The sequence below is a fragment of the Pseudophryne corroboree genome, chromosome 6, assembly GCF_028390025.1.
Source record: "Pseudophryne corroboree isolate aPseCor3 chromosome 6, aPseCor3.hap2, whole genome shotgun sequence".
Lineage (NCBI taxonomy): Eukaryota > Metazoa > Chordata > Amphibia > Anura > Myobatrachidae > Pseudophryne > Pseudophryne corroboree.
In genome coordinates, this window is record NC_086449.1 from 487,832,823 (window position 1) to 487,855,822 (window position 23,000).

The 23,000-nt window shown below is 45.4% G+C and overlaps 1 protein-coding gene and 4 pseudogenes across 2 annotated transcripts in view; 3 read left to right on the forward strand and 2 right to left on the reverse strand.

Annotated features, from left to right (window-relative positions):
• PNPLA8 (patatin like phospholipase domain containing 8) overlaps positions 1-23,000 on the forward strand; it is a 215,319-nt gene that overhangs the window by 151,492 nt on the left and 40,827 nt on the right. The window lies entirely within an intron of this gene.
• LOC134937284 (5S ribosomal RNA) lies at positions 1,278-1,394 on the reverse strand (annotated as a pseudogene).
• LOC134937570 (5S ribosomal RNA) lies at positions 1,539-1,656 on the reverse strand (annotated as a pseudogene).
• Positions 3,501-3,618, forward strand: LOC134937140 (5S ribosomal RNA; annotated as a pseudogene).
• On the forward strand, positions 3,763-3,879 carry LOC134937287 (5S ribosomal RNA; annotated as a pseudogene).

Consider the following 23,000-nt stretch of genomic DNA (forward strand, 5'->3'; position numbering starts at 1 on the left):
TAGTTAAGTGCCTATTGCATATGAGTTTGTGTACATTTACTGTGGGTTCTTCGCAATGCGTCTGAATACGTTAGATCTGTGTAAAACAGGATTCAGTAATATGTACTCCTACATACTTTAAAATGTGTTTGTAGTTGATAATGTGCTCATATGACTAATATATAACATGTGACTGACTGCTAGTGTAATTGCTGACTTTAATATATGTCAGTTGTTTCTTCTGATCCTCAATGCCGGTGCATGGGTAGGGTCAGATTGATATCACTTTAGAAGGTTAAAGTGATTACAGTTACAAATTGTGTAGTACACTGTGAAAGTGCTGAATATTTATCATGTACTTGAGCGGCAAAAGTGACGAAGGTACACTTACAGTAACACCAACACTCGTATCATGTTTGTCTTGCAAAACTGTATTATCCTCTCAGGATCTGGTTCAAGATGGTTTATGTGCAAATTGTTTTGCTTTTCAGCAAAATACAAGGCAGATCCCGATGCAACGTCAGGTACAGATGGATCCACCTTGGGCTATGTTTGCACAGACCTTGTCCAGTATAGCTGAGCTGGTAATTCCTACAGCTTGTTTACCAGGAATGGGGTACACTATTAACCCATACATGCAGCTCCCTACCTACGGTATACAATTTCCGCCGGCAACTTCTCATATGAAACAAGCTGATAAACCAATGGTAAGTAAACCTTCACAGGCTACACAAGATGATTCATCGGAAGATGAAAATTCAATTTACTCTACTTCGGCATACGAAGAGGAGGAAGAGGGTCTCAGCTCAGTTGATATAGCTGAATTAATTAGAGCTATGAAGGCCATTCTATCCTTAGAGGATTCAGCAGAGCCTGTGTTAAAAACCAAGGCTACAATTGAAAAGGAGAGAAAAAGACAAAAAACCCTTGTTTGGGAGCACTCGTTTGTAATGATTTGTGTAATGTAAATAGAATAAATGATAAGTGAAATAAAACTTAACCTTTAATTGTTTCTTGAATAAAAAGAAATAAATATGAAATAATTGTGAGACTCGTGTCTAATGTTTGAAAAAAGGAACTTGTTTAACCTTTTTAGCAAATGAGGTACAAGTTGCCAGGAGAAGGTGAAAATATCAGAAACAATGTATTTGATGAATATCAATGTGTTCTGATGAAATAAGTGTATCCAGAACAATCACTGTACATGCCTTGGAATAAAGGTTTCAATGGAAGCGTGATATGGTAGCAAAGTTGAGTTGACTGGAACAAATCTTTGGAGAGAGAAAGAAAGAAAAGGGGGCCCACTGCACCTGGTATTCTCAGGGGGTTTCCATCCTGATACTGACCAGGCCATGCCTGCTTAGCTTCCGAGATCGGACAAGATCGGGCGCATTCAGGGTAGTATGGCCGTGGGCCTGTTGTGAGAAATGTAAGGAGAGAGATGAGAGAGAGAATGCACTCCTGTTGTCCGTACAGTACGTAAATCAACCATGTGTGGTCCGGGAGTGTTTTTCCAGAAGCAGAAGTGGAGGTATAGCAAGCATTGGAGAATTAAAAAGGGCCCACCGCACCTGGTATTCTCAGGAGGTTCTCCTTCCTAGTACTGACCAGGCCATGCCTGCTTAGCTTCTGAGATTGGACAAGATCGGGCGTATTCAGGGTAGTATGGCCGTGGGCCGGTATGAGGAAAATATGAATAGAAAGGGAGAGTACACTGCTTTCTGTACTTCACACTCAACCAAGGCCACTGATGGTCTCAAATTGGTATTTCCAGACAAGGTATATCAAGATGATTCGGAGTGTCTGGAATAGATATAGGTATAGTGTGGTAAGTGAAGTTTGGCAGGTAGTGAGCTCCCATAGGAAATGGCGAAAGGATAATATGTGGTGTATGTGTATATCTTGATACTTAAACTGAGTAAAGATAATAATAATTGTAATAACTTATAAGTAAAGAATATACCAATTAGTAATAGGACAGAGCTAGAAAATAACTCAATTTGAATGACAATTCACACAATAATTGCTGGTCCCCTGAGGGAAAGCCAGATGAATGATCATATGCTGGAAAGGAGCTCAAGGCTGGCTCCCAAAAATCAATTATTCTATGATAAATGCCAGAGAATAAAAAAAAAAAAAAAAAAATGCTACCATAAATATACATGTGTGTTGAAATCATAACAAATAGAAAATGTCACCATAAATGCACTTGTGTGTATAAATCACGATTAAATATCTGTAATAATTAAACCTTGGAGGCATAGGCGGGTGTTAGAACAGAATTATGCAGATATTATCTGTTAATAAAACGCTGTTCTAGAACAGAGAGTGTAGTGATAGATTTAGTATCTGTTATCACTACTGATATGTATATGGACAAAATCCAGTATGCAGTCGGTGCTAAGCAGTGAATTTAAATACTGGTGATTCCTGCTGCACATTTAAACCCTGGTGGTCTAGTGTCAGTTACCGCAGCCGCAAGGTATGCGGCGAACGTTGTCCAGGTCTCCTCTGTACACACTCCCGCTGCAGTGATGAGCGCGGCCGCCCGCTTCCGGAATGGGCGTGGCCGCGATCTCGTGACCAAGCCCAATCAGGTGAAACGTACGTCGAGAGAACGTCCGTAGTGACGTCATCGCGGCCACGCCCATTCCGGAAGCGGGCGGCCGCGCTCATCACTGCAGCGGGAGTGTGTACAGAGGAGACCTGGACAACGTTCGCCGCATACCTTGCGGCTGCGGTAACTGACACTAGACCACCAGGGTTTAAATGTGCAGCAGGAATCACCAGTATTTAAATTCACTGCTTAGCACCGACTGCATACTGGATTTTGTCCATATACATATCAGTAGTGATAACAGATACTAAATCTATCACTACACTCTCTGTTCTAGAACAGCGTTTTATTAACAGATAATATCTGCATAATTCTGTTCTAACACCCGCCTATGCCTCCAAGGTTTAATTATTACAGATATTTAATCGTGATTTATACACACAAGTGCATTTATGGTGACATTTTCTATTTGTTATGATTTCAACACACATGTATATTTATGGTAGCATTTTTTTATTCTTTGGCATTTATCATAGAATAATTGATTTTTGGGAGCCAGCCTTGAGCTCCTTTCCAGCATATGATCATTCATCTGGCTTTCCCTCAGGGGACCAGCAATTATTGTGTGAATTGTCATTCAAATTGAGTTATTTTCTAGCTCTGTCCTATTACTAATTGGTATATTCTTTACTTATAAGTTATTACAATTATTATTATCTTTACTCAGTTTAAGTATCAAGATATACACATACACCACATATTATCCTTTCACCATTTCCTATGGGAGCTCACTACCTGCCAAACTTCACTTACCACACTATACCTATATCTATTCCAGACACTCCGAATCATCTTGATATACCTTGTCTGGAAATACCAATTTGAGACCATCAGTGGCCTTGGTTGAGTGTGAAGTACAGAAAGCAGTGTACTCTCCCTTTCTATTCATATTTTCCTCATACCGGCCCACGGCCATACTACCCTGAATACGCCCGATCTTGTCCAATCTCGGAAGCTAAGCAGGCATGGCCTGGTCAGTACTAGGAAGGAGAACCTCCTGAGAATACCAGGTGCGGTGGGCCCTTTTTAATTCTCCAATGCTTGCTATACCTCCACTTCTGCTTCTGGAAAAACACTCCCGGACCACACATGGTTGATTTACGTACTGTACGGACAACAGGAGTGCATTCTCTCTCTCATCTCTCTCCTTACATTTCTCACAACAGGCCCACGGCCATACTACCCTGAATGCGCCCGATCTTGTCCGATCTCGGAAGCTAAGCAGGCATGGCCTGGTCAGTATCAGGATGGAAACCCCCTGAGAATACCAGGTGCAGTGGGCCCCCTTTTCTTTCTTTCTCTCTCCAAAGATTTGTTCCAGTCAACTCAACTTTGCTACCATATCACGCTTCCATTGAAACCTTTATTCCAAGGCATGTACAGTGATTGTTCTGGATACACTTATTTCATCAGAACACATTGATATTCATCAAATACATTGTTTCTGATATTTTCACCTTCTCCTGGCAACTTGTACCTCATTTGCTAAAAAGGTTAAACAAGTTCCTTTTTTCAAACATTAGACACGAGTCTCACAATTATTTCATATTTATTTCTTTTTATTCAAGAAACAATTAAAGGTTAAGTTTTATTTCACTTATCATTTATTCTATTTACATTACACAAATCATTACAAACGAGTGCTCCCAAACAAGGGTTTTTTGTCTTTTTCTCTCCTTTTCAATTGTAGTCCAGTCTACAAAATTCCTGGGAGCACCACCAATCATTAGCAGTTTAAAATCCTTTTTTTTTTTTCCAACTGCATATATATTGGTTTCTCTATCGTCCTAGTGGATGCTGGGGTTCCTGAAAGGACCATGGGGAATAGCGGCTCCGCAGGAGACAGGGCACAAAAAGTAAAGCTTTCCGATCAGGTGGTGTGCACTGGCTCCTCCCCCTATGACCCTCCTCCAAGCCTCAGTTAGATTTTTGTGCCCGGCCGAGAAGGGTGCAATCTAGGTGGCTCTCCTAAAGAGCTGCTTAGAGAAAGTTTAGCTAGGTTTTTTATTTTACAGTGAGTCCTGCTGGCAACAGGATCACTGCAACGAGGGACTTAGGGGAGAAGAAGTGAACTCACCTGCGTGCAGGATGGATTGGCTTCTTGGCTACTGGACATCAGCTCCAGAGGGACGATCACAGGTACAGCCTGGATGGTCACCGGAGCCTCGCCGCCGGCCCCCTTGCAGATGCTGAAACATGAAGAGGTCCAGAATCGGCGGCAGAAGACTCCTCAGTCTTCTAAAGGTAGCGCACAGCACTGCAGCTGTGCGCCATTTTCCTCTCAGCACACTTCACACGGCAGTCACTGAGGGTGCAGGGCGCTGGGAGGGGAGCGCCCTGGGAGGCAAATGAAAACCTATTTGGCTAAAAAATACCTCACATATAGCCTCCGGGGGCTATATGGAGATATTTAACCCCTGCCAGAATACACTAAAGAGCGGGAGACGAGCCCGCCGGAAAAGGGGCGGGGCCTATCTCCTCAGCACACAGCGCCATTTTCCTTACACAGCTCCGCTGGTCAGGACGGCTCCCAGGTCTCTCCCCTGCACTGCACTACAGAAACAGGGTAAAACAAGAGAGGGGGGGCAAAATAGTGGCAAAAATTATATTATAAAAGCAGCTATACAGGGAGCACTTATTATAAGGCTATCCCTGTCATATATAGCGCTTTTGGTGTGTGCTGGCAAACTCTCCCTCTGTCTCCCCAAAGGGCTAGTGGGGTCCTGTCTTCGTTAAGAGCATTCCCTGTGTGTCTGCTGTGTGTCGGTACGTGTGTGTCGACATGTATGAGGACGATATTGGTGTGGAGGCGGAGCAATTGCCAAATATGGGGATGTCACCTCCTAGGGGGTCGACACCAGAATGGATGCCTTTATTTATGGAATTACGGGATAGTGTCAACACGCTAAAGCAGTCGTTTGACGACATGAGACGGCCGGACAATCAGTTAGTGCCTGTCCAGGCGCCTCAAACACCGTCAGGGGCGGTAAAACGCCCTTTGCCTCAGTCGGTCGACACAGACCCAGACACAGGCACTGATTCCAGTGGCGATGGTGACGAATCAACCGTATTTTCCAGTAGGGCCACACGTTATATGATTTTGGCAATGAAGGAGGCGTTACATTTAGCTGATACTACAGGTACCACTAAACAGGGTATTATGTGGGGTGTGAAAAAACTACCTATAGTTTTTCCCGAATCAGAAGAACTAAATGATGTATGTGATGAAGCGTGGGTTGCCCCCGATAAAAAGATGCTAATTTCAAAGAAGTTATTAGCTTTATACCCTTTCCCGTCAGAGGTTAGGGCGCGCTGGGAAACACCTCCTAGGGTGGACAAGGCGCTCACACGCTTATCTAAACAAGTGGCGTTACCCTCTCCTGAGACGGCCGCACTTAAAGATCCAGCAGATAGGAGGATGGAAAATATCCAAAAAAGTATATACACACATACAGGTGTTATACTACGACCAGCTATAGCGACAGCCTGGATGTGCAGTGCTGGAGTAGCTTGGTCAGAGTCCCTGATTGAAAATATTGATACCCTGGATAGGGACAATGTTTTACTGTCTTTAGAGCAAATAAAGGATGCATTTCTTTATATGCGTGATGCACAGAGGGATATCTGCACACTGGCATCACGGGTAAGTGCTATGTCCATTTCAGCCAGAAGAAGTTTATGGACGCGACAGTGGTCAGGAGATGCGGACTCAAAACGGCATATGGAAGTTTTGCCGTATAAAGGGGAGGAGTTATTTGGAGTCGGTCTATCAGATTTGGTGGCCACGGCTACAGCCGGGAAATCCACTTTTTTACCTCAAGCTACTCCCCAACAGAAAAAGACACCGACTTTTCAACCGCAGCCCTTTCGTTCCTTTAAAAACAAGAGAGCAAAGGGATATTCATATCTGCCACGAGGCAGAGGAAAGGGGAAGAGACACCAACAGGCAGCTCCTTCCCAGGAACAGAAGCCCTCCCCCGCTTCTACAAAAGCCTCAGCATGACGCTGGGGCTTCTCAAGCGGACTCGGGGGCGGTGGGCGGTCGTCTCAAGAATTTCAGCGCGCAGTGGGCTCACTCGCAGGTAGATCCCTGGATCCTGCAGATAATATCTCAGGGGTACAGGTTGGAACAAGAGACAGATCCGCCTCGCCGTTTCCTGAAGTCTGCTTTACCAACGTCCCCCTCCGAAAGGGAGACGGTTTTGGAAGCCATTCACAAGCTGTACTCTCAGCAGGTGATAGTCAAGGTACCTCTTCTACAACAGGGAAAGGGGTATTATTCCACTCTATTTGTGGTACCGAAGCCGGACGGCTCGGTAAGACCTATTCTAAATCTGAAGTCCTTGAACCTATACATAAAGAAGTTCAAGTTCAAAATGGAGTCACTCAGAGCAGTGATAGCGAACCTGGAAGAAGGGGACTTTATGGTGTCCTTGGACATCAAGGATGCGTACCTCCACGTTCCAATTTACCCCTCACACCAGGGGTACCTCAGGTTCGTTGTACAAAACTGTCACTATCAGTTTCAGACGCTGCCGTTCGGATTGTCCACGGCACCTCGAGTCTTTACAAAGGTAATGGCCGAGATGATGATTCTTCTTCGAAGAAAAGGCGTATTAATTATCCCATACTTGGACGATCTCCTAATAAGGGCAAGGTCCAGAGAACAGCTAGAGAGGGGATTAGCACTGTCTCAAGAAGTGCTAAAACAGCACGGCTGGATTCTGAATATTCCAAAATCCCAGTTAATGCCGACAACTCGTCTGCTGTTCCTAGGGATGATTCTGGACACGGTTCAGAAAAAGGTTTTTCTCCCGGAGGAAAAAGCCAAGGAGTTATCCGAGCTTGTCAGGAACCTCCTAAAACCAGGAAAGGTGTCTGTACATCAATGCACAAGAGTCCTGGGAAAAATGGTGGCTTCTTACGAAGCAATTCCATTCGGCAGATTCCATGCACGAATTTTCCAGAGGGATCTGTTGGACAAATGGTCAGGGTCGCATCTTCAGATGCACCAGCGGATAACCCTGTCTCCAAGGACAAGGGTATCTCTTCTGTGGTGGTTGCAGAGTGCTCATCTATTGGAGGGCCGCAGATTCGGCATACAGGATTGGATCCTGGTGACCACGGACGCCAGCCTGAGAGGCTGGGGAGCAGTCACACAAGGAAGAAACTTCCAGGGAGTGTGGACGAGCCTGGAAACGTCTCTTCACATAAACATTCTGGAACTAAGAGCAATCTACAATGCTCTAAGCCAGGCAGAACCTCTGCTTCAAGGAAAATCGGTGTTGATCCAGTCGGACAACATCACGGCAGTCGCCCATGTAAACAGACAGGGCGGCACAAGAAGCAGGAGTGCAATGGCAGAAGCTGCAAGGATTCTTCGCTGGGCAGAGAATCATGTGATAGCACTGTCAGCAGTGTTCATCCCGGGAGTGGACAACTGGGAAGCAGACTTCCTCAGCAGACACGACCTTCACCCGGGAGAGTGGGGTGACAATGCTAAATTCCTTTGTCGTATAAACAACCCTTTATGAAGCTAAGAACACTGTACGCTGTTTACTTAAGAAGTACCGTAATGGTACGCTAGTTGCGTAACGATCGCTCAGCCGTAGGCGAGACGCTCAAGCGTCACGTTCGCTCACGGCCCAGCGATCACAGGACACGTTATTGGTTATGTCTAGGGTAATGATTCGCTATGGCGTAGCGGACGCTCGAGACCACGGGGAGATCACCAGCGGCGCATACGCTCACAACGCTATACCTTAATGTTTAAACCTTATACCAAAGAAATACACTGAATACCTTAATGTGAGTACAGGGTGTAAGTGCAACCTTGTGTAACCTGACTAACTACAAAGCTGCTTGAGCGTCACCGACGCTCAAGTGAACACTTAACACTATAGAAAATACACAGATACTGGTTTAGGTTCCAAGGCCTATTAACTGTATTATATCTAATATACTTGTAAAAGGGGATAACAGTACAAATGATACACTACAATATAACAGAGACTTCCTAACCACAGAACTAAACAATAAATACAAAAAGACAATACTACACTGACCTAAATGCAATACAATACAATACTATCTAATACAATACAATACTAGCCTAGTCTAGGGGAGATATGAGAGAACAGAACAGAGAGAGAGATGAGAGAAATTGGCTCACAGAAAGACAATGATTACGGAGAGAAACTTACGCACAAAGGGTATGATCGCCTGCGCCTCGATATCCAGCTCCCGGCTATCAGCAGATAACCGTTGATGAGAGAGTGAGAGCTGGATGTGGTCGGCCTGCCTATTTATGCCCCACACACAATGCAATCTCCTGGTCCTACAATCCCATTGTCCATTGGCCGAAGGAATTCGGCCCTGCATCATAACAAAAGGTCATAGGGTGATTCATACAGGTGGGCTGTGACGATTTCCAACAGCTCAGGTGGGTGGGAAACTGGGTTTCCCGCCGCATACCTGAGTATGTGTAAATAATAGAAATGGACATAAACTTCTTATGTCCATAACTATTCGCACGAGCGATTAATACGCTCCAAACCAACACCGGAATATTGCTAATTAAATACTCTTCCGATGGGTACCAAACACTGCTGTATGATTCCTGTTAGACCCTTCGTACGATATAAAGAGGGATTCCTCAGCTCTGGGACATTGTATTTTAACCAAACTTTCAGAATCTATCAAAGGGACCATGATCTATAAACTACATTAATTGTGAAAATATGTAACGAATGAGTCGCACGCTACGACTATATAAACTCTACCGTAAATACGCATACCGCGCCTGCGAGTGCACGCTATTGCGGGTATGCGCCTCCACGGGAGAGCGTACGCATGCGCAGCGCGGACCAGTGTGCGGTGCAAATATGGCAACGTGCATTGAGACATTTTTCTGACTTTGACAGTCCACCCTTTGGCAGTCAATAATAACTGCCACAAAACATTTAAGGAGAAAAATGTAAGTCAGGGGTTAATTGATTTCCATGGTTGGGTAAGGGAGGAGAGAGGAGAAGGTGTGAAGAGGGTATGACCTAGTGAGATAGCAGAAGCATGTGTGTATGAATCCATGTTTGGGGGGTCATGTATCATCGTGCCGTACGTGTTGTAAATCAAGCTTCGAGGTATTGCGAAGTATACATTTGAATTCCTTCTTATCCTGTGGTACAGGTCTGTGGATGGGCTGTCAAACTTTACCGAGCTCTTTTCGGATTTTGAACAAAATGGGGAGCACATTTTAGTTGATGATACATGAGTGGGGGAGGTATGTGGTTGCTGATATCTGTGCCTGTATTCCCTATCGTCTATGTGTGTCATTACCTGAGGGTTGTAGAGATGAAGATAAAGAACACTTACGAAAAATGCAATGATATTCTATGTCAGGGAAATGTACATCTGTTGTTGAAGTTGTGTTCGGTATCTGTTGAGAGTCGTCTTCTTTGCGCTGTTTTGCTCCTTAGGCATGAGCAACAAGCTTTGTCAGTGCCATCAGATTTACAAAAATGTTGGGCTAGCGTGAGTTTAAAAATACTAGGGAAACTGGGGATCCATGGCAAAGTTCATCAAGTGTCCATATTTAAAGTTGTCAAATCTTCTTCTTTGGTCAATCCGTTGTCTGTATACATCTCGTCTCGTCAGCTTCCTCGTCCAAGGGGGTCTTTGTATCTTGGAGAAAAGTAGAAAAACAGGTGAAAGAAACGGACCGTATAATCGCATTTTCATCACATTCTGGTTTCTATCATTGGGTCATAAATCAAATCCAGGTTAATTACAGTTTCCTCACTCCTCAAGCTCATCACTTTTGTACTTTGTTTGCACCTCATTAAAGCCTGCCCGCATCTAAATATCAATCCAATCGATATAACGACACCCAAGATACATAGTAGAAACTTTCCAACATCCATTATGACTCCTTGAGCCCAGTCTCCCAAACCGGAGAACCAATTTCGCGGGTTCAACCATGACACCCAACCAGTCAGCTCATTACCTACAGCAGCAAGGGTGAGATTGTGTTTTCGACGAAACTCCCACTTCAATTGGAGAATATCGTCCATCTTTTGGTCTATGACCTCTACCGGATCCTCGGTGCTATTTGTGATATACGTGCAACACTTTATGCCGTACTGTGTTGCCAATGTAACACAATATCCGCCTGTTACTGCTGTAAGATAATTAAGAACCATCCTATGCTGAACTAGTTCTGTTTTATAAGCTTGAAGTTCTCTTCCAGTGTATCTAAACGTGTCATCATACATTTCAGTGATATTATCTAACAAATTGGCGAGTGCGGAAATGTATTTATAATTCATCACAGCTCGAGCGGTGCGAGTGAAATCTAACGCTACCAGAACCTGAATCCCGGTGGATTCATGGATAAGATCAGAGGCCGGATGCTCTAACCTTTCTGACAGTTGTCTTTTAACTCGGTGCTCGTAATGAGTGTGAGTATAAGGAGCTTGGGCACCACGGTGTATGTCCTTCATTTTGTCATGTGTAACAGTCATCACTTCAGGCAATACTTTTCCAATATAACACAATCCTTCAGAGTTTGGGGCAAGCCACTTGTACGCCTTTCTCCCGCATATGAAATATGCATCATCGGGGAGAACATATGGGACGGAGAAGGACATGACCATGTTACAAACCTTCCAGGTGAAATCTCCTGACCCTAATTCTTCCATCTGCCTAATGCACGTATCGGTTTGTACGATATGTGCACAGTATCCTGGTGATTCCTCTCCAACTCTAGTAATCCTATTTCCTAAGGTATATCGATACCGGAAAGATTTTCCTCTACTGGCTATGTGGCGTACGAGCTCTGTATCTGTAGGCATTCTATCTGCTCTGTGTGAAAAGGTCATGGTGTGGTTACTCCATGACACTTCCCAATTTCCCGGTTTTCTAGGATTGGAGATGTTAAAACATAAGAGAGACCTATCCACATGGTATTGGTGGAGCTTCAAACTAGGAGGGCTGGAGATGTTAAACCTCCGGTCCACCGGTCTCCCACCACTTAGCTCAAGTACCTCCCCTAACGTTAAAGGAAATGGTACTAGCCCTGATTTGCTGTGACCCTGAGGTACTTGAGAGCATACCCAACAATCTGTTTGGTTTAACACGTTACCCACTAGAGAGTGATAGTCACTCAATGGATGCCGGTCCATATGGATATTAAAACTGGATTGGCATTTCTTTGTTACAGAGCCTACAGATACAACTTTCTTTTTTGAACTAACATTCCTTCACAGTTGTTTACAAATAACATGGTTGTTAGATCGTGCCCGGTACTCGCCTTTGCTTGGTGATTGGGTTGCTATTGGAAATTTACACCTCCGTCTCAGTCATCAGGACCTTTCTGGATCCTTTCTCGACCTCACTGGTACTCTCACCGAAACAGACTGCTCTGGTCAACATCATGGTTAACGGGAAAAATCCATATCACAGTCTCTTGGGGCAAGTCCATCTTACAGGAGGAGAAAAGAAGAAATTTGTAAATGGGGTATAAGAAAATCAGTTTGAGGGGGAGAGAACTCGTTACGATAATAAGTTCTCTCGTCTTGTTGTTCTTCTTGTTCTGCTGTCCTCTCAAAGGTGTTGTCTCTCAGTCTTCAAAAACGATCATTCTGGTGATGCAATATTCCTTCCTAACCGACGATCTTTCTGTAAGGAGCAAAAATCTGGCATTACCATTGGTCCAACTGAGGGGTGACATAGCATCTTTAAACCATGGAAACATGAGTGAGAAGAGAGAGAAAATAAAAAAACAAAAGAGATAGAGAACAATTCATGTGCATATATACATTACATAACTCGACAATAACCATCAATAAGAAAAGAGAAACAAAGCATTTTTAAACATTGTAAGAAAACATTGTTAGCATTAGAAAAACATTGTCAGACTTATTAGGCTGTCATATCTATGTGTCTACTGGTCTCCTTGAGCAGTCCCTCCCCACCAGCACCTGCATTACTCCACTGTCTGTATCTGGCCAGAAATACATTGTGGCGGAGGTCATGCTGGGGTTTGGTAGACTTCTGCAAGGACCAAGTGGATATGTAATGTGTGAATTCTTACCACTACTAGTCAGAGATGGGGATAGAGAGAGGGAGAGAAAAACATTTTTCACAAATACATTTACAACTTTTCACCTGGTCATTCCTGTGTCTTTAGTGAATGACCTCCCATTTCATTAACCGTTACTTCAGGCTTGCCTCCATTCCTAATAATCACCTTTCCTGCCTATGTGATCCTTGATTATAATGGTGTGTATTGTAATTTTTCTCATTTCTTGGTCTAGGGGGTCTAACTTTATGTGTGTTATTATAGTTGCTGGCATAATGCCCTTCTCTCCTACAATGGTAACAAATCCTGGGCTCCCTCCACGTGTCAATGACCTGAGGTTTTGGTTGATTTGATGCCTCCTCAAACGCTCGGATGCTCATCATCATCAATCGTTTCCCCTGTACTTCCCTGGTTCCTTGGATACCATGATTATGTCGTTGTCTTTCTCTTGATCTACAATCTCTTGCGATGTGTCCCTTTTTATGACAATGGTAACAGACTACCATATCTGGGTTTCTCGCAGGGGTGTGGGGCTTTTGTTGGGGTGGTCGTGTGGTTTGGGCCTGTATATTTGCTGCCATTAACTTATCTCTTAGTGACTCTCTGTACCTGGTGATATTCTGGTCATGATTAATGACGGCCTCTCTTAGTGCGGCCACCGAGATATCTCTCCAGTTTGGGTTGGTGGTCTGTACCCTTGTTTTTAATTCATCCTTTAAACCATTCATTAATACCTTAACCGCTATTCCTTTATGTTGTGCATTTGTCTTGATGTCTGCGATCCCAGTGTTTCTAGCCATTATTTGCAGTGCTCGATTGAAATAATTAGAAACATTTTCCCTTTCGTTTTGCCTTATGGAGAGAATGTCATTCCACTTGACAGCAGCTGGGAAATATATTCCTAACTGTCGGTTAATCTGCCTAATACATTCCTGATTGTGTTCCTCCATACAAGGTACCTCCGTGTTTAATTTACAATCAGCAATGAATTTTTCAGGGTCAACCCTGGAGGGCAAACATGCCCTCAGCACTGTCCGCCACTCTTTGTTGGTGGGTTCTGTGGCGTTTCCTAGTTCTTTAATAAACCTTTGACATTTGGCTAGATTTCTCCTAGGATCAGGAAATTCAGACATAATTGATCTCAATTCGGTCCGGGACCAGAGACAGCGCATTGCACTGTCCTTGACGGGAATGATTCCCTGATCGTCAGTCTTCCCATTGGGGACTGAGATCACCCTGGCCAGATCGAGCTCAGCTACATCATCTTGTGTTGGTCTTACAATATGGGGTACATCTGTTTGTGCGTGATATGAAACATTGTACGTACCTGTGGACACGACCTCACCTGACCCTCTGTTAGGGGGTTCGATTATTGCCTTTATCAATTTGGTCGTGTCCACCTGGATGTCTTGTAGGATGGCTTCTGGAAGAGGTGCCGACATCGTTCTGGGCTCACTTTCTTGTTTGTATTCCTGAGGGAGGTTTGACATGGGGTGCAGCTTGCACAGGTTAATAGTTGTACATTCAACAGTATTACAATAATCATGGTTACATTTATTACACTTATCCTTATAATCTATATTACAGTTGCTAAGAGCGTTTTTATTGTTCCACCTTTGTGCTTTTCTCTCCGCAATCAACTCCTCTCCTGCTGCCATGTCTCTCCTCTCAAGATAAGAGTCAGAAAAGTCAATAGACTCTTTTTGTAATTCACTTTCCTGTTGCCATAACTGTAAATATTCATAATGTTTATTTTGTCTCTTCGTTGGTTCAATGAGACTTATCCTCCTCCTTAAATTTTGTAACACTACTGGACTGAAGCTACCTATTCTTGGGAATTTGTCCCTGTCTTGTACAGTCATTCTCTCCCATTCATCACATAAAACTTCAGCGTGATTTCCATATTTCTTACACATCACATATCGTGCCGACCCGATGGATCGGTTCTCTGAATCAACCCGAACCGAGGTTGATCGCCCCCTACCTGAACAACTGGCCCCCATAATCTGCAGGCGTTGCTTATTCCTCCTTGAATATCAAGGCTTTCAGCGAACCCTTACAAACAAACCAAGAAGTCCTTGGGCAGGCCGGCGGTGGCGGTTTACCAAGTACCCCACTTACTTCTCGCCCACGTTGGCCAGTACTGCAATCACTGTAACCAGAGCTGCTGTACCCAACCCAGGGCCCCTGTGAACCTTTATTTACTGGGGCGTGCTGGACCTACCAGTCCCCAGTAAGTATCGGTTGTTGGATAGTTCCCGAGTGACCAGCGAACTTCCCTTCCAAAAATAAAAAATTACACAAATCACGTCAGAATGTACAAATAGCGTTTGTGACCACTTTACTCTAATGGTATTAGGTCAGATTACTAACTACTGCACACAATTACGTGCGGTCCAATCGTTCAGTACACGAGCACTACTTGTCATGTACTGAAAGATCAATGGAATCTATGTTTCCGGCTGCGATTCCTTCAGCCAGAGCTTGTATGGCCTATATGGGTTCTGCACCAACACCCCAGGCGTTGTGCCACTGGACTTTTATAGCGGACCTCTTTGTTACCTTATGACCTCCTGGTCTGTTACCTTTACCTTATGACCTCCTGGTCTTGTTACCTTATGACCTCCTGGTCTTGTTACCTTATGGTCCGCTATACTCTAATGCTCAAATATTATTTAACCAGGGATGCCTCCCTAGCCACCGTATATGTCACTTACACGTATGTCCCTTGACGAGTACCCGGCTTTCCTTTTGGTTCCACCTTAAAGTTATATAAACTTTTGTATACAAAACACACTCACTCAACACAAGTACACTTTTGTTTCTATATCTATTTCTGCGCAGAAATTTGTCTTTAGCCCAACAGTGTTACCAATTAGGAGCAGGATCTGTTAAACTAAATTTCAGATTTTCCAAAAATAGATTTGCGTTATTTACCGCTTCGCGTTATCTACCGCTGTGCGTTAATTATCGCCTTTGCGTTACTTCACTTTATCACAACTTGAGCTACGTGGGCGTAACCGGACGCTACGTTGCGTAATGAACGCTGCGTGCGTCTGCCTTTGGATTGCGTACGCTAGTCTTTGTTAGCGACACGTGTACGCAATATAAAAGATCCACCGTAACACAATTTCTATTTTTATCAATGTAAATGATCCCTGATCATCTACCGCAATCCACACTGACTGCCTTGTATCTCAGACAAACCGTGTGTTGTTCTATACTTTAACTATTACCTCTACTATGAAATAACAGCAAATCTCTTTTTAGCACTTTCTATCAACTATAAAATTGGCAAACAGGAATAGTGATATACGAAAATGAAACAGAAATGCAGATATATATGCGTGCGTACGCAAGACAAAAGAAAAATAAACAGTTTTAAAAGGACACAAGCGTTTTGTTCTTACTTCCGGTTACCGGGTTCCTTCAGCACTCTTTATCTAAGCGAAGCAGACGCTTATCCCGTCAGCACTGTGAGACAACCTCCCACCCTTTGCTGGAGGGATAATGTCTGCTGATCTACCTAGTGCAGATATGAGAAGGATAGGACGAGTCCCCAATTGACAATGCTAAATTCCTTTGTCGTATAAACAACCCTTTATGAAGCTAAGAACACTGTACGCTGTTTACTTAAGAAGTACCGTAATGGTACGCTAGTTGCGTAACGATCGCTCAGCCGTAGGCGAGACGCTCAAGCGTCACGTTCGCTCACGGCCCAGCGATCACAGGACACGTTATTGGTTATGTCTAGGGTAATGATTCGCTATGGCGTAGCGGACGCTCGAGACCACGGGGAGATCACCAGCGGCGCATACGCTCACAACGCTATACCTTAATGTTTAAACCTTATACCAAAGAAATACACTGAATACCTTAATGTGAGTACAGGGTGTAAGTGCAACCTTGTGTAACCTGACTAACTACAAAGCTGCTTGAGCGTCACCGACGCTCAAGTGAACACTTAACACTATAGAAAATACACAGATACTGGTTTAGGTTCCAAGGCCTATTAACTGTATTATATCTAATATACTTGTAAAAGGGGATAACAGTACAAATGATACACTACAATATAACAGAGACTTCCTAACCACAGAACTAAACAATAAATACAAAAAGACAATACTACACTGACCTAAATGCAATACAATACAATACTATCTAATACAATACAATACTAGCCTAGTCTAGGGGAGATATGAGAGAACAGAACAGAGAGAGAGAGAGAGATGAGAGAAATTGGCTCACAGAAAGACAATGATTACGGAGAGAAACTTACGCACAAAGGGTATGATCGCCTGCGCCTCGATATCCAGCTCCCGGCTATCAGCAGATAACCGTTGATGAGAGAGTGAGAGCTGGATGTGGTCGGCCTGCCTATTTATGCCCCACACACAATGCAATCTCCTGGTCCTACAATCCCATTGTCCATTGGCCGAAGGAATTCGGCCCTGCATCATAACAAAAGGTCATAGGGTGATTCATACAGGTGGGCTGTGACGATTTCCAACAGCTCAGGTGGGTGGGAAACTGGGTTTCCCGCCGCATACCTGAGTATGTGTAAATAATAGAAATGGACATAAACTTCTTATGTCCATAACTCTACCGTAAATACGCATACCGCGCCTGCGAGTGCACGCTATTGCGGGTATGCGCCTCCACGGGAGAGCGTACGCACGCGCAGCGCGGACCAGTGTGCGGTGCAAATATGGCAACGTGCATTGAGACATTTTTCTGACTTTGACAGGGGACTTCATCCGGAAGTCTTCCACATGCTGGTAACCCGTTGGGAAAGACCAATGGTGGACATGATGGCGTCTCGCCTCAACAAAAAACTGGACAGGTATTGCGCCAGGTCAAGAGATCCGCAGGCAATAGCTGTGGACGCGCTGGTAACGCCTTGGGTGTACCAGTCGGTGTATGTGTTTCCTCCTCTGCCTCTCATACCAAAAGTATTGAGAATTATACGGCAAAGAGGCGTAAGAACGATACTAGTGGTTCCGGATTGGCCAAGAAGGACTTGGTACCCGGAACTTCAAGAGATGATCACGGAAGATCCGTGGCCTCTACCTCTAAGGAGGGACTTGCTTCAGCAGGGTCCCTGTCTGTTTCAAGACTTACCGCGGCTGCGTTTGACGGCATGGCGGTTGAACGCCGGATCCTAAAGGAAAAAGGCATGCCGGAAGAAGTCATTCCTACTTTGATTAAAGCAAGGAAGGAAGTAACCGTGCAACACTATCACCGCATTTGGCGAAGATATGTTGCGTGGTGCGAGGATCGGAGTGCTCCGACGGAGGAATTTCAACTGGGTCGATTCCTACATTTCCTGCAATCAGGATTGTCTATGGGTCTCAAATTGGGATCTATTAAGGTTCAAATTTCGGCCCTGTCAATTTTCTTTCAAAAAGAATTGGCTTCAGTTCCTGAAGTCCAGACTTTTGTTAAGGGAGTGCTGCATATACAGCCTCCTGTGGTGCCTCCAGTGGCACCGTGGGATCTCAATGTGGTTTTGGAATTTCTAAAATCTCATTGGTTTGAACCACTAAATAAGGTGGATTTAAAATATCTCACATGGAAAGTGACCATGTTACTAGCCCTGGCTTCGGCCAGGAGAGTGTCAGAACTGGCAGCTTTATCTTACAAAAGCCCATATCTGATTTTCCATTCGGACAGGGCAGAACTGCGGACTCGTCCGCATTTTCTCCCTAAGGTGGTGTCAGCATTTCATCTGAACCAGCCTATTGTAGTGCCTGCGGCTACAAGTGACTTGGAGGACTCCAAGTTACTGGACGTTGTCAGAGCATTAAAAATATATATTGCAAGGACAGCTGGAGTCAGAAAATCTGACTCGTTGTTTATATTGTATGCACCCAACAAGATGGGTGCTCCTGCGTCTAAGCAGACGATTGCTCGTTGGATCTGTAGCACAATCCAACTTGCACATTCTGTGGCAGGCCTGCCACAGCCTAAATCTGTAAAGGCCCACTCCACAAGGAAGGTGGGCTCATCTTGGGCGGCTGCCCGAGGGGTCTCGGCATTACAACTTTGCCGAGCAGCTACGTGGTCAGGGGAGAACACGTTTGTAAAATTTTACAAATTTGATACTCTGGCTAAGGAGGACCTGGAGTTCTCTCATTCGGTGCTGCAGAGTCATCCGCACTCTCCCGCCCGTTTGGGAGCTTTGGTATAATCCCCATGGTCCTTTCAGGAACCCCAGCATCCACTAGGACGATAGAGAAAATAAGAATTTACTTACCGATAATTCTATTTCTCGGAGTCCGTAGTGGATGCTGGGCGCCCATCCCAAGTGCGGATTATCTGCAATAATTGTACATAGTTATTGTTAACTAATTCGGGTTATTGTTTAGGAAGCCATCTTTCGGAGGCTCCTCTGTTATCATACTGTTAACTGGGTTTGATCACAAGTTGTACGGTGTGATTGGTGTGGCTGGTATGAGTCTTACCCGGGATTCAAAATTCCTCCCTTATTGTGTACGCTCGTCCGGGCACAGTACCTAACTGAGGCTTGGAGGAGGGTCATAGGGGGAGGAGCCAGTGCACACCACCTGATCGGAAAGCTTTACTTTTTGTGCCCTGTCTCCTGCGGAGCCGCTATTCCCCATGGTCCTTTCAGGAACCCCAGCATCCACTACGGACTCCGAGAAATAGAATTATCGGTAAGTAAATTCTTATTTTCTTTATGTTATTTCTACATTTTGTTCAGATTGTCAAGACTAGTGCGGTTCCATATTGAATTTATTTGTTTAAAAACCAAGGCACCTATATTTCTCTGACGTCCTAGTGGATGCTGGGAACTCTGAAAGGACCATGGGGAATAGCGGCTCCGCAGGAGACTGGGCACAACTAAAGAAAGCTTTTAGGTCACCTGGTGTGCACTGGCTCCTCCCACTATGACCCTCCTCCAAGCCTCAGTTAGATTTTGTGCCCGGCCGAGGTTGGATGCACACTAGGGGCTCTCCTGAGCTTCTAAAAAGAAAGTATATAATTAGGTTTTTTATTTTACAGTGAGACCTGCTGGCAACAGGCTCACTGCAGCGAGGGACTAAGGGGAGAAGAAGCGAACCTACCTGCTTGCAGCTAGCTTGGGCTTCTTAGGCAACTGGACACCATTAGCTCCAGAGGGATCGACCGCATGGAACTGGCCTTGGTGTTCGGTCCCGGAGCCGCGCCGCCGTCCCCCTTACAGAGCCAGAAGCAAGAAGAGGTCCGGAAAATCGGCGGCAGAAGACATCAGTCTTCACCAAGGTAGCGCACAGCACTGCAGCTGTGCGCCATTGCTCCTCATACACACTTCACACTCCGGTCACTGAGGGTGCAGGGCGCTAGGGGGGGGCGCCCTGAGCAGCAATAAAAACACCTTGGCTGGCAAAAATACCACAATATATAGCCCCAGAGGCTATATATGTGATAATTACCCCTGCCAGAATCCATAAAAAAGCGGGAGAAAAGTCTGCAAAAAAGGGGCGGAGCTATCTCCTTCAGCACACTGGCGCCATTTCTCCCTCACAGCTATGCTGGAAGGAAGCTCCCTGGCTCTCCCCTGCAGTCTACACTACAGAAAAGGGTAAAAAAGAGAGGGGGGGCACTAAATTTAGGCGCAGTATATATATAACAGCAGCTATAGGGGACATAATTCAGTTAGTCCCTGCATTATATAGCGCTCTGGTGTGTGCTGGCATACTCTCACTCTGTCTCCCCAAAGGGCTTTTGTGGGTCCTGTCCTCTGTTAGAGCATTCCCTGTGTGTGTGCGGTGTGTCGGTACGGCTGTGTCGACATGTTTGATGAGGATAATGATGTGGAGGCGGAGCAGATGCCTATAGAAGGGATGTCACCCCCTGCGGGGCAGACACCTGAGTGGATGGACTTATGGAAGGAATTGCGTGCACGTGTCGACTCCTTACACAAAAAATTTGACGACATGCCAAATGCGGGACAGCCGGCTTCTCAGCTCGTGCCTGTCCAGGCGTCTCAAAGGCCATCGGGGGCTCTAAAACGCCCGCTACCTCAGATGGCAGACGCGGATGTCGACACGGATACTGACACCAGTGTCGACGACGATGAGTCTAGTCTAATGTCCACTAAGGCCATTCGTTGCATGATTGAAGCAATGAAAGATGTGTTACAAATTTCTGATATAAACCCAGGTACCACTAAAAAGGGTATTATGTTTGGGGAGAAAAAACTACCCGTAGTTTCTCTGACGTCCTAGTGGATGCTGGGAACTCCGTAAGGACCATGGGGAATAGACGGGCTCCGCAGGAGACTGGGCACTCTAAAAGAAAGATTAGGTACTATCTGGTGTGCACTGGCTCCTCCCACTATGACCCTCCTCCAGACCTCAGTTGGATTTCTGTGCCCGGCCGAGCTGGATGCACACTAGGGGCTCTCCTGAGCTCCTAGAAAGAAAGTTTATTTTAGGTTTTTTATTTTACAGTGAGACCTGCTGGCAACAGGCTCACTGCATCGAGGGACTAAGGGGAGAAGAAGCGAACCTACCTGCTTGCAGCTAGCTTGGGCTTCTTAGGCTACTGGACACCATTAGCTCCAGAGGGATCGACCGCATGGAACTGGCCTTGGTGTTCGTTCCCGGAGCCGTGCCGCCGTCCCCCTTACAGAGCCAGAATCAAGAAGAGGTCCGGAAAATCGGCGGCAGAAGACTTCGGTCTTCACCAAGGTAGCGCACAGCACTGCAGCTGTGCGCCATTGCTCCTCATGCACACTTCACACTCCGGTCACTGAGGGTGCAGGGCGCTGGGGGGGGCGCCCTGAGGGCAATATATGACACCTTGGCTGGCAAATCTACATCATATATAGTCCTAGAGGCTATATAGATGTAAAATTACCCCTGCCAGTATTCCAGAAAAAGCGTGAGAAAGTCAGTTGAAAAAGGGGCGGGGCTTCTCCCTCAGCACACTGGCGCCATTTTCTCTTCACAGTGCAGCTGGAAGACAGCTCCCCAGGCTCTCCCCTGTAGTTTTCAGGCTCAAAGGGTTAAAAAGAGAGGAGGGGGGCACAAAATTTAGGCGCAATATTCTATATACAAGCAGCTATTGGGAAAAATTCACTCAATATAGTGTTAATCCCAAAATTATATAGCGCTCTGGTGTGTGCTGGCATACTCTCTCTCTGTCTCCCCAAAGGGCTGTGTGGGGTCCTGTCCTCAGTCAGAGCATTCCCTGTGTGTGTGTGCGGTGTGTCGGTACGGCTGTGTCGACACGTTTGATGAGGAGGCTTATGTGATGGCAGAGCAGATGCCGATAAATGTGATGTCGCCCCCTGTGGGGCCGACACCAGAGTGGATGGATAGGTGGAAGGTATAAACCGACAGTGTCAACTCCTTACATAAAAGGCTGGATGACGTAACAGCTATGGGACAGCCGGCTTCTCAGCCCGCGCCTGCCCAGACGTCTCAAAGGCCATCAGGGGCTCAAAAACGCCCGCTCCCTCAGATGGCAGACACAGATGTCGACACAGAGTCTGACTCCAGTGTCGACGAGGTTGAGACATATACACAATCCACTAGGAACATCCGTTACATGATCCCGGCAATAAAAAATGTGTTACACATTTCTGACATTAACCCAAGTACCACTAAAAAAGGGTTTTATGTTTGGGGAGAAAAAGCAGGCAGTGTTTTGTTCCCCCATCAAATGAGTGAATGAAGTGTGAAAAAGCGTGGGTTCCCCCGATAAGAAACTGGTAATTTCTAAAAAGTAACTGATGGCGTACCCTTTCCCGCCAGAGGATAAGTTACGCTGGGAGATATCCCCTAGGGTGGATAAGGCGCTCACACGTTTGTCAAAAAAGGTGGCACTGCCGTCTTAGGATACGGCCACTTTGAAGGTACCTGCTGATAAAAAGCAGGAGGCTATCCTGAAGTCTGTATTTACACACTCAGGTACTAGACTGAGACCTGCAGATAGTGCTGCTGCAGCGTGGTCTGTAACCCTGTCAAACAGGGATACTATTTTGCGAACATAAGACGTCGTCTTATATATGAGGGATGCACAGAGGGATATTTTGCCGGCTGGCATCCAGAATTAATGCAATGTCCATTCTGTCAGGAGGGTATTAGAGACCCGACACTGGACAGGTGATGCTGACTTTAAAAGGCACATAGAGCCTTATAAGGGTGAGGAATTGTTTGGGGATGGTCTCTGGGACCTCGTATCCACAGCAACAGCTGGGAAGAAAAATTTTTACCTCGGGTTTCCTCACAGCCTAAGAAAGCACTGTACTATCAGGTACAGTCCTTTCGGCTTCAGAAAAGCACAGAGACGAGGGAAGAGGGAAAAAGCTGC